This window comes from Helicoverpa armigera, chromosome 19 (genome assembly GCF_030705265.1).
Source record: "Helicoverpa armigera isolate CAAS_96S chromosome 19, ASM3070526v1, whole genome shotgun sequence".
Lineage (NCBI taxonomy): Eukaryota > Metazoa > Arthropoda > Insecta > Lepidoptera > Noctuidae > Helicoverpa > Helicoverpa armigera.
This window is the reverse complement of record NC_087138.1, coordinates 2,980,451-2,994,193: the sequence shown is the minus strand read 5'-3', so window position 1 is coordinate 2,994,193 and position 13,743 is coordinate 2,980,451.

The following is a 13,743-nucleotide window of genomic DNA, read 5'->3' as shown; positions in this document are numbered from 1 at the left end:
AAAATATTTTCTAGAACAAATAAGTAAGTAACTATGACCAGAAAAATGATTCCTTAACCATTCCTTCGTCATACAAAATTATTCACCCCATGTCTGAATATGGGAACACAAAGAGAGTAGAATTTGACCACAAAGGGCGTAATAAAGGATCTGCAAAGATGAGGTTTTTGGCAAATATAGACATACATACCACTACGCACATAATATTGGTAAGTACTACAGTACCTATAATACTTACATATTATATGGATACAAAAATAAATATGTAAGTATGTAATCTATACTTTTAATGTAACAAAGCTTATGGGTTTGTTTCTCTGATTGAATGCCCTAATCTCGGGTGCTACTTTACCTATTCTTTTATAGTTGGGAAGCCATGTTATCCCCGGATGACATAGGCTATATTTTATCCGGGTGTTGCAAGTTCGCATGGGCTAGAAGTGCAACCGTTGGCGGAGGCTACTTAGATAAAAGTCGACTATGAGGCCTAATTATTTTCTTAAACCAACTTAACATATTAAAATATGCAGATCAGAAATTCAACGATAATTTTTAGCTGTGTTTAAATCTGCAATATTTTTGTTTGCTACAAAGATTAAATTCCAGTTCTTTTAACGTTCTTTACAAAGCTAAAGCAGTAGCTACAGGTCATAAAATTAATAAACTGGCGTCGGATGGCAACAGTAAAATAAAGTGCCGTATTATGCCTCAGTTAAAGGTTTAATTGGACCTTCTGTAGTATAAATATCGTATAACATGCACTTAGAAGTTTATACCTCCAGCGTCTTTGTGCTAAATTGTTGCTAGGGTATTTTGTTTTGTAAATCTGTTCTTAAAGGTATATTATACCTAATATATGTATCAATATCATCATATTTTTCTCAATTATGTTGGCTTCGAGTTAAATTTTGAAAGTCCAGAAAGTCTGACAACCAGTTGTACCAATTGGAATACAATAAGGTTGTCCTTTTAACTGGGTTGAAGAAGTTGGATATACTGAACTGATGAAACCGGTTAGACTGGCAACTGTCACTAAAATAGTTGGAAAAAGCCTAGGCAGACGTTGGCCTATTAAATACTGACTAGATACTAAACTTGAAGATAAGAACAATGTAATTTTTTCTAAAGGATAAAAAGTAAAACTTTATGTAGGCACTGATATAAATTGAAAAACATAAAAGAATGAGTACATACATATTTCAAATAGAGTGAGTGCTTTGAAAAGTAGGTATCTGTCATCAAACAAAATTATGAGTGAAGATTATTTTTTAATTAAAAACTGATTGGAGACTCTTGTGTTTATTATTATTTGTATTGTTTTGTATTGGCGTCAAGATATTTTTTACCCTTGACACAGATTCTACTATTTAATAGGTATTTTTTACGTTTTTAAAGTCAATATTTATATTCAAATCATTTGTTGAATTCCGTCTTATGTCTTATGACTCTGACTAGCTTTGGCCAGCGTTTTCACCTGTGTTCGCATATCCACATAAAATGGGATGCCTAACACTGGAAGAATTATTCAAATTGGACTTTTCTGAGGTTGGCAGGATCAAGCAAAGAAACAAACTCTTCAGCTTTGTATTTAATATTAGTATAGATTTTAAACTTCAATGCTCGCTCGAATACACGCTATATGGAACACAGGAAGCTTGCTAGGAAATAGAAAAGGATGTTTGCTCATGTCTAACACGTAAATAACTCTATTCTTCATTCTTTAGTACCTAGTTAATAATTAGTATAAATCAGGTTACGTAGGCATTTTATGCATACCAAAAATAGTTTTTTTGACTGGAATATACAGTCAGGCCAATTTTTACCGATAACTTAAACGACCGTTTTCCAAAACAACTGTTTACCTGCTTAAAAAACTTAACGTAAAAATCCATAGTAAGTAAACGGTTGTTTTATGAAAACTGACGTTTATGTTGTCTTTGAGCTTGGGCCTTAACCTTAGGTACTTCTGTAACTTGACGAAAGTTTCTCAGATACTTAGTTAAAATTACATTTCTAGGTAAAGTTAACGTTAAGCACTAAATTAGTGTCAAGCAACATAATTTCGCGCCTCACAATAAATTTTGAAGCTAATAATGATGATGAACTACTACGAAACTATTTAGCACTACCTACTTATTCAACTATTGAAAATTGCTTATCAACACAACTAGCTTTCGTCCGCGGTTTCACCCGACAGTTTAAATCGACTTTTCTGTCTACTAACAAGCTTTTCCGATGTCTATGTAGCGTAATAGACCACAAACCTTTAACTAACTTCCTCTATGAGTCTATTGTGAATCGTGATTCATTGAGAACACAATGATTAATGGACATTGTTGATTTTTCCCTTTGATTAGCTGATGAGACGTTACGAAGTGAGTAGGTGTGGAGAATGAACTAATACCTAATTGCCTATACCATCTCCCGAGCCTTTTTCTCAAGCTGTGTTAGGATCGGTTACCAGTCAGTATCAGTGTTATACAAGGAGCGACTGCCAATCTGACCTCCTCAACCCAGTTCAATTACGTTATTGCCTATATGATTTCCTAAAATTAAATTAAATGTAGGTAAATAAAGGACTTTAACAGCAACACTGTTATTGTTGTTTTTTGTTATATAAAATGCAAAAACAAATAGAGTCTAATTTTTTAAAGCCATTATAGCTCGATATCACTAGGTTCATATTTCTGTTAAATCTTCAAATCTACGCAACCGATTTTCATGCGGGTTTTTTTTATAGATAGAGTGATTAAAGAGGAAGGTTTATGTAAAATAACTTACATTAAATAGTGGGGAAATACTGTCATCCCGTGGATGACACGTCATGGTGTAATACAAATTCACAAAATAAAATTGGAAACTTATAATATAGTATCTACTTGACATTCAATGTATTCTACCTTTAATATATTTATTACGAAAACTATGTACTAAAGCTAACAAAAAAATCGTCTTATGCGGAGACTTCAATATTAATATACTTAAAAGAAATTCTTACACGCTAGATTTTGAAAATCTACTTTTGAACTACAATCTTAAACTAGAATTTAAACAACCTACTAGAATAAAAAGTGGCACCTGTCTTGATAATTTTGCTCATAACTACAACCAAAGATGCGAAAGTTCTATAGTTGATTTTGCTTTGTCCGATCATACGGCTCAGATTATGAAAATACAAGTTAGTAAAACATTTGTTTTAAAACAATGGCGTATTCGGAAACGCGACATTTCGAAAGATAATTTAATATTATTTAAAAAGCACCTTCAGTGCCTATCTTTTTCGGAAGTGCTAGAATGTGATAACCCAAATGACGCATGCAATAAGTTTATGGACCTTTTTTGTTTGATTTACGATTTATGCTTTCCTTACAAATTAATCACCGTAACTCCGTACAATAAAGTCAAATGGATTTCCCGTGGAATAAAGATATGTAGTAAAAGAAAAAGAAACCTACTTTGGAAATATAGAAAAGCTCCTTCGAGTGAAAATAAAAACATATTTAAAAACTATTCAAAAAAACTAAAAACAATTATTAATCTTACACAAAAAGTACAAAACAATTACTTCATTAATAACTCACAAAACAAAAACAAAGCTTCATGGCAAGTAATTAATGCTAATAAAAATAAACTTATTGAACCAATACTGCAAATAAGTAAGGGCAATGAATTAATCAAAAATCCTAAACAAATTGCAGAATCATTTAACAGCTATTTTATAGACCAAGTGCAAGATATCTCTAGTAATAATTCAGATAGTAAATACGATATTCCTAATAATCCAAAGTCTTTATTTATGCATCCGGTAATAGACCGGGATATTACACGAGTGATAAAAAACTTAAAAAATAAAAATAGTTATGGCTATGACGGTATTCATACGGTCGTAATAAAGTATGTGTCTGATATTATAGCGAAACCCTTAAGTCATATACTTAATGCTTGTATTAGCACAGGTGTGTATCCAGATAAATTAAAGATAGTTGTGATAAAACCGCTTTTTAAAAAGAATAATAAGGAAGAAATGTCAAACTATAGGCCCGTGGCATTAATTCCTATATTTTCAAAGATATTTGAAAAAATTATATATGAATCTATTTATTCATTCATATCTAAAAATAATATATTATGCCAGGAACAAAAAGGATTCCGTAAAGACAAAAATATAAATATGGCAATATTTGATTTCTTAAAAGTTGTCATGTATAACATTGATAAGAAAAATCCCGTATGTTCAATATTTACAGATATGTCAAAGGCATTTGACTGTGTAAAATATGAAACTCTGTTAAATAAACTTCACAGCTACGGTATAAGAGGCAACGTTTTAAATTTAATTAAATCATACCTCACTGATCGGAAACAACACACAGAATTAACTAGAGTATGTACTAAAACAAAACGGGAGATCAAATATCTATCAGACTGTAGAGTCACTAAATTTGGAGTACCACAAGGTAGCGTGCTTGGCCCATTACTATTCCTGCTTTACATAAACGACTTACCTGCTAATGTTCATCAACCTACTACATTATTCGCGGACGATAGCACTGTAACAATTGAATGCGGTGATAAAAGAAACTATGAGAAAGAAATAAATGACTCACTTAAATCGTTAATACATTGGCTGAATAAAAACAATCTTATAATAAATTTACAAAAAACTAAAGTCATGCATTTTTACCAAAGAAAACTTCCTGATAGTGTAGAGACTAAATATAAAGACCAAACAATAGATACAACCAGTGTGACTAAATTTTTAGGAATTAATATAGATGACAGATTGACATGGCGTCCTCATGCAGAATATTTATCCCAGAAACTAGCCAAAAATGCTTTCGTGCTTTATAACTTGTCAAAAAAGGTCAATTTAAATACGTTAGTATCCGCGTATCATGGATTAGTAGCTTCCGTATTGAGATACGGTATAATATTCTGGGGTAATTGTAGTGAAAGAGAGCGTATATTTAAAGCTCAAAAGCGATGCATTCGTTCAATGACCGGTCTCAAGTCTACGGAAAGTTGTTTACCACAATTCAAAGCATTAAAAATCCTAACCTTTCCATCCCTATATATATTGGAAGTAGCGCTATTTGTAAAAACAAATCAACACCTATTTACATCACTGACTGAAGTTAGAAAACGTGCCGGACCAATGAGGTCGCAATATAAAGATAAGCTGTATACCGGTGGACACAAAACCGCTTTACTAAAAAAGAATATTCTACATATGGGCCCTCAGATATACAATAAACTTCCGCAAAAATTAAAAGAGTTACCGACAAAATTATTTAAAAAATCTTTAGTTAAAATTTTACAGGACAGATGCTACTACAACATTAACGATTTCCTAAATGATGAATTAGATTAAAATTTGTTACTGTAAATAGTAAATTATGAGTTTATTGTAGAGTTTACTTTTGAAATTTAATGTAAGTCTTATTTAGTTTTTTATTTTGTATTCATTAAGTTTTTTTTTTTTTCTATTTAGAATTTTTTGTGTTTTAGTTTTGTCGATTTTTATTTTTATTTAGAGTTTGGGTAGAATTTTAACTTAAAAATGTGTAATATTATAAGTTTTTAATATAATTAAGTTAAATTGTCAACGTCAACAAATACTTTGCATGCCGTAAGGCGAAATGTATTGAGACAATATAAATTAATTTATCACCATATCTGTAACATACATTTTCAGCAAATAAACGATTTCTATTTCTATTTCTACCAAGTTTTCCAAGCAACTTATTAAAAGTGTAAAACAGTGAACTTTGGCTCGAACAGTCTGCAGCTAAACAATATATTGTATAAACTAACGCCCGTTAACTGAAGACCAGCAGAGATTTATATCAGCTCTCTTGTTACTTGTAGGGATGGGAAACACTCGATAACATAATATCGATAAATCGTTAAGTTGAATATCGACGTACAATTTTGTTACAACACAAAAACAAAGTCGTATTGGTAGAATGTAACATTAGAAATATTTTGTTCAGTACAAGTTTATTATTCTGTATCTGAGCTATAAAGTCTTGGTAGTAATGCCACTTTTAATGAAGTGTATAATGAATGCTATTTAGCATCCTTGTGAGATTATTATGAAACTTTAGCAAAGTAGGTAATAAGATGTAAATAGAGCCAATTACCTCTTTCTCTGACGTGTCATCGTGGTGTAGCAATTGGTTTCACGGCATACGAGTATGCCGCTACTCACGGGGAGGGCCCGAGCATAGGTGACGCTCTACGAGAAGGCTTGCTACATCCCCCCCAATTATTTTTACCTTACCTCTAATTACCTCTTTAAGGACTTATAACAGAGTTGAGCAAAGCATTCACATATTCTTTATTTCAATGTTAAGTACTTATTTTACAGTATCGCCTGATATGAATAGACATTTTGAGATTATCGATAAAACCAACTGAAATATTTTATATTGGTACATCACTAGCGGAGTCCAAGACATGCAAATGTCTTCAAAGATAATGCATAGAATATATTGTAAGGAACACTGATATCTCATGATATCATATATTATATCATATTTGTAATAAATACATACGAGAAACATAAAGGGAAACTCTCTCTTCTCGCTATTCTCAACTTGAATACCATGAATACTATAAGTATAAACAATATTTAAGTATAACATAAAATAATGGTTATAATTTAATTTTTACATTACAAAGAAAAAAATTACAAAGTGCGAGTCGGACTTACGCACGAATGGTTCCGTATCTACAAAATGATACGATAGATAGCAATAGGGCCCGGCTTTTCCCATTTGTGTAAGGACCCCTAAAATCGTAGTATCTGAATACAAATCCCGGTATTTAAGAAGCAATTTGGAGCCATCAATCAACCTAGTGATAGGCAACTATTTCTTTAGCTATTCGAAGATATAATACTAGATAGTACAATCCAGAAGAGGGGTTGATATGTAGGAGAAAATCGAGGAAAATTTTGTAGCCTATTTGTGTTTTAAGACTGTACACTGTAGTCTAAACTGTCGGCTTCTGTCGGCCGATAATTGTATTGATGGTTGGTTCATTTGATTCAGTTGGTTTTAGTCAATTCATAGGTTTATTTTGAAGGAAATCATGAACCCAATTAAACTTTTAGTCGGTCTGAAACCTGGTAGATGTTGACCTGATCGTTGATTAATATAATGTGCGTTTTACATAAGTATCATCTCCATACCAAAGTGATTTATGAGTCCAATCAAATTTATCCGCCGACTTAGAGTTTGCTGGTCCTTAGAGAGCAATTTAGAGCCCTCGCCTCTAGATTACAATACACAAACAAACTACACACACGATGTTACTAGTAGATACTACAATTTAGATGGATTTTGGGTAGTAGCAACCTCTAAAATACACCTCAAATTGCATATGTACTCACATATAATAACATCAGCAACGACATAAAACGCCGAACATCGTACGGCGTACAATTTTAGCAAAGTTTCGTCATAGGTAAGTGACAATAATCTAATAATAAGTGAGGCAGCCAATATGCGGACATTGTCGGGAAATATTGACGGCCACTGCTCTCTCTTGGACTGACATCTTATGTTTCTCAAACTTTAACATTTTTAGTGTAGATAGCTCTTTTCTCCCTAGGTTTTTTTTTATAATCTTGTTCTTGTAAATTTTTGTTGTAACTAAACATAAATAATTATGATAAAATTAGAGAGAGTCAACAATATTACATAAGATGTTTTCACGAAAGCAGTTGAGTTATACTTGGTATGTAAATATTCAGAGAAAAGTTAGATATGTGTCAACAATTTGAATTTATAATCCTAAATCAGATCAAGGTTCCGCATGAATAGGAAATCAAACAATATGTTCATTTCCTACACACATGTGTAACAGTAAAAGCCCGAACTTCGGTATCTTCTAAGATTTTCTAGTAAAATCTAAGATTTCACTACTCTTAATCGTACTTTGGTATATACTCTTGATCTTAGGATTTGTTTAATCAGCTAGAAGACGGAAGCTAAGTATTGAAACTAAATGACCAACATGCTGGAGCCACTGTCAAGAGCTTGATAAATACGATATAAATCTTTAACGAGAATAAATCTTTATCGAGACATTTACCAACTCTTGTTGATAAAACCTTACACACATACTTATAGGTAAGTACTCGTGAAAGTCTCAGCTGCATTGCATCCAGTTAGACTAGAAGCCGACCCCAGCATACTTAAAACATATATACAACATAGTTAGTGAAAAGCTAAGCAGATGATGATAGATACTAGTAAAGCCTATATTCACACTTTAACACACACACAACACGAGAACACCCAGTAGTCCAGTTTGAGCACGGCTGTCTCTTATAATTAGCTTAGGACAATACCGGACGGAACTCCGGCTTACGTAAACCATGTACGGACGGTCCGCAATCTGGTTATACTTGCTATTGTTTATTTACCTGCGTTTGTGAGTAATGCAGTCTTTGGTAAGAGAAATTGGTCGAGTATAGTAAAGGATTTTGAAATACTAGGCTCTGTTCTTTGTGCTTCCGATGGTGTCCGAGGGAAATATTTATCGAAATCGGATAAAAAGTAGCCAGTAGCACTTTGTCAGGCTTTAGACTAACTGTGTAGAGTATACAATGTGTCCCGGGGATAAGTGACCGCCCGAAATTTTTTGAATATTTGTACAAAATTAAGGATAATTTCATTTATATTTTTGAAAAAAATCATTAAAAAATTTTTATTGTCAGGTCTGTTAATAACAGGCTTTGCTCTTTTTTTTCAAATTTCAACTGACTGTATTTTTGCATTTGTTTGAAATAGCAGCAAACATTGTTGTGAGCTATTGTAGGAAATATCATGTAGTTTATTAATAAATTAAAAGAAATTGATATTAAGGGGGCATTTATTGGACTTATTTTGAAAAATCTGAAAAAAAGGCGTTATTTTCTTTGAATTTTTATTTTCTTTTTTTTCTAATAAATGTTTTATTAGATTTTTGTTATGTTTGATAAACTATGATGTCGGCTAGTCAATAAAGAAAAAAGAATTTAAAAAGATGTAAAAACTTAGGAAATATCTTAAAAAAACTGCAGCACGTCACAGTATTTACTAAAAATCATTAAAAAAAAACCAAAGGCGGTAAGTCCCAAATATAAAGGAAATTATCCTTAATTTTGTACAAATATTCAAAAAATTTCGGGCGGTCACTTATCCCCGGGACACATTGTATATTTTTATATAAGTCCAGTTGTTTTGTCTGACAATCGGACATACAGATAAATAAATTTGAGTCTTCTAAATTAATTTAAGATTGCGTTTTTCAACTTTTCAATTTCACTAAGAACACATTTTTTAATCAACCTACACAATCAACTACACATATAAAGATTTAAAAGAAATCCCATGAGCTAAGTAAGTATTATAAATTCAATAAGCCTCTGGGACTTTAGACTTTAGCGCCAAAAAAACTTTGCAAAGTTCTTGCTTTGCTAAGAAGGGCGTAAATTGCATCAAAAACTTTCACTACCCGAGTAAATTAAATCAAGGGGCTAGAAAAACTAAAATCCTGATCTCATACATGGATATCGTAAACACTGGATACGAAGGACCATTTTCTATAAGTAAGAAAGAAAGAAAAAAGTAATATTTTTTTTAGCGTTTCAATACACTTAACAAAATGAGCATAACAGAGAAAAAAAATAAAGGGAAAATATGCGTCTTAAAGCGTGCAATACCTACGGCCCTCTAGTAAGAACTTTTCTCTTAGTTATATAGGTACTAGCTCTTTTCCCGTTACACCCGCACCCTGTGGGAACTACAGCCCATAACAGAGTGCCTAGTGCGAGTTTTGCAAGTTAGCTATATTTTTGACATGTTTATTTCATAAAGGCTGTCATAATCGGCACTTGGTCGTATTATAAACGCGCTCACTTGCGAAATAGTAAACGTCATTATCCGGAAAAATGAATGAACATGCTATATTCTAATCATGTCATGTAGCATATGACTCTTTACTTCAGCCAGGTTATAATTACGTATCGAGCGCGTAAACTTACAAAACTCGGAATCAGCACTCAGTTACTCGGGATGAGTGTAGCTTTCTAATAGTGAAAGAATTTCTCAAATCGTTTCGGTTGTTTCGGACCCTTCAGAGTACAAACCAACAAAAAAATGTTTCCTTTTATTATATAAACGCAGACTAAGTAAGTATTTAAAAAAAAAACAAAGGACGATGGGCGTTTTGGTACCTTGTCCAACAGTGTTGAATGTAGTACCATTGCGTAGGTCTTGGCAAGGCAAAAAATGTTTACTATGACGACTAGTCCCAAATCCTTGTCCATTTCGCGTGACATCGACTAATAGAATGCATAATGTTCATAAATCATCAACGTAGATGTAGTTCTTAAATCCAACTGTATCGAATAAAAACTGGTAAAGTAACAAAAAAACTAGAATTTGGCTTTTTTAGAATGTTTGCCTGCCGATTGATTTGAAAAAAGACTGCAAACCTTTGCAGTTCACGCAGAACTAGCTGATGTATTTGGTGAAAGTTTTTCAGTCTTTACAATCAATTGAGGTTGAAAAGTCAGAAGACGATGTTTACATAGTACATATTACGACTCAATCTTGCTCGTCAAGACGTGCTGAGATAATGATGGATTTCTTCTTAAAAAAAGATGAAATAAATGTTTTGAGCTTTCGTCAAATCAGATGACGATTGTGTTTCCGTAGTATGACTCCATAGACTATTACAACCTTTAAATTATAATAGAGTGTATCTCAAACAATGTAAGATGTCTGTTAACTGAGTTTAAAATTATTACACTGACGACATAATATGCCTCTTAATGAATTTGCATATATGGATGACATACTTGTATGTCGATTCAATTTTTATCGTTACTCGGATCGGACAGCTAATTGAGGCAAGCCCCATAGTTTTTATTATTCTTCACGTTAATACCTTTCTAATGATATATCATACGTTACTGTTGGAGCGGGTACCAAATTCCATACAAAGTGCCCATTGTCCTTTGAACGGTGCCTGTAGAACTTACCTACGTAATCCTTTCAATAAGTCGTAAGTAATAATAATAATAATGTCGGGACACCTTTTCACACACGGTTGGTTAGCCCCATGGTAAGTTATTAATTAACTTGTGTAATGGGTGCTAACACAACTGATAAACTACATATAGCTACACATATACATATTTTATAAATACATATTGTAACACCCAGACCACGACCAACAAGCATGCTCATCACACAAATGTCGACCGAACCGGGAATCGAACCCGGGACCTCAGATTCGGCAGTCCGGCTTGGTGACCATTGCGCCACAGAGGTCGTCAAAGTACAAGTAGTCAAGTATAGGTAGGTAATCATGTTTTATCGAAAAAAAATCTTCGTATCTACAATTATTACCTATTACATCTTTTAATTTACATTTTATTTTGAGAATCGGATATCTAAAATATCCGCCTGATTATTTTCAATGTTCCGTAAAATTGTAAGCATTCCTGATAATGTCTACGAAAGAAAGACATTCTTTGCAAAATATTGTGGAAATATATTATTATATCCCAAGACTCGAGTTATTATTTAAAAAGCTTCATCTTTTACAAATACTGTGGGTGTATTTTATTTTTCCGATTTTCCTGGTTTCCGAGGTAAAACTTTATAAGATAGAATCTCTACAGTATTAAATGTTTTATCGAGAGTTATTTCCAAGAACATATTGAAGTTATTTTTAGTACAAGTTTGGAAGAGTCACTATAATTCATATACTAGCTTCTACTAGCGGTTTCACCCACATCTCATTGGAAACTATCATGCAGCCGGATAAAGCATATGAGTATTCCCATCTCTCGATAAAATGGGCTATCTAATACTGAAAGATTTAACAAATAGGACTAGTAGCTCCTAATATTTGCGCGTTCAAGCAAACAAAAAAACATACAAACTAATTTTTGAGCTATAATATTAGTATACATACAGTCATGGATACATAATTAAAGACACTGTTGGAATCTTAAATTGCTGCCGCATTTCATCTCTATTTTCCTTTTTCTGATTGCTACTGGAACTTTATTTTCTATTTTAAAATATTTAAGAGGGCATTGTGAAATATTAAAACTAAAGAATATTTTCAGTGATCCTTCGCGACAAGTTTTTTTTCGCTTTATCCGAATCTCGAGCGGTATGAACCATAACGTGGAATGGCCATATAATTAAAGACACTCCATTTGCTCAGAGGAAGAAATGCAAATTATTAATATTATTGATGGTACTTTTCTATAACAACATTCCCTACCCTGTAACTAAGCATACTAATGAGTACTAATATTTGGTTTATTTCCTTTTACCTCAATGACAGCACGACATCCCTAAGCGTGCAAGCGGTCAGTTTTGTTTTAAGTCGCTACGGGAATTTTCTTCCATGCTTCATAAAAATCTGTGTAAAATTGATCAATGTTTCATGTATGACTTATCGCCATTGTGTTTTCTGGCCGATCACCAGTTTTTTTTCTATTATATTTGCGATGGGCCAAACCAAAACCGTCATAAGTTGCTCGATCAAAGAGTCCTTTTTACTACTCTTACAGTGTTTTTCAGAACTTTTCTAATTTGGAAAGCGCTAAGGACCGGTAAATTATGCTTAGCATATAACAAAATGCTATTTCTAAAATATTATAGTACTTGAATTCGCCTATTTTTTTTTTAATAATATCTTTCTAAAAGATCACCACACCAAGTAGTGGAGAGGAGACACTATTACTTTTTCGCCTCCTATGTTTGAGAACTTTCTTAGTGTATTTCGGTTCCATCTCATGTTTTGGAGGCGAGTAATTTCGATACATTATTTTAGAATTATTCGTATCCCTTTGTTTAATGAGAAAAAAAAAATCATTTTTGAACACTTGTTAACTGCATCTTTCACATTTGATAGAAATAGCCAACTACAGTATGGGCACGCGGTGCTTTTCCAAAAGTAACATCTTCCGATACCCATGCCTTACAGCTTTTCTCGACCCGGTTGTAGTCTAAAAGTTCTGCAGACACAATTGTCGTCCTTTTAGCATCAGATGACTCCCAAAAAAACCAGTACCGAATCATGTAAATGGTTCACTATTTGCCTATAGCACCGCCTTAAAGTCTGTTTGCGGACAAGTTTTCCTTGGGGTCGGTTTTGAGTTGTTCTCAAACCATGCCTTTTTTAGTGCCATTGATAAGAAATCTTTAATAATAAATTTATTACCATGTCCTTACTATAGATCAAGTGGTATGAATAAATCCGTATGTCAAAATATAATTTTAAAAAGCCTAAAACATTTTACTTACCAGAATTTTTGTTCTAGTCTCATTGATAGGACTAAAATGAAAATTTTTAATGAAATAAACCTAAATTATTACCTAATTCGAGTTTTCATAAGTATTTTACTCACTTCTAAAAAAAAGTATGGCAACTATTTGTATCTTTCGTTTTTTTCCTTAACTGGGCTTTAGCTGTCTTTAATTAGCTGACCAGCCAAGTATCAGCTACAAAAGTTAGTGTTCATTTCCCATAGAGCTTTATATCTAAAGTGTTAAAGAAAGAAAATATTTTTTGTTCTTAATTTACAGAACACAATGTAATGTTTGTTTTAATAATTATTACACTACAGTTTATACCGTGCTTAAGCTCATGTCAGTACCATAACTATTTATTTCACTTCGAGTCGGGGGGTGTCTTTAATTATGTGTCCATGACTGTATAGGT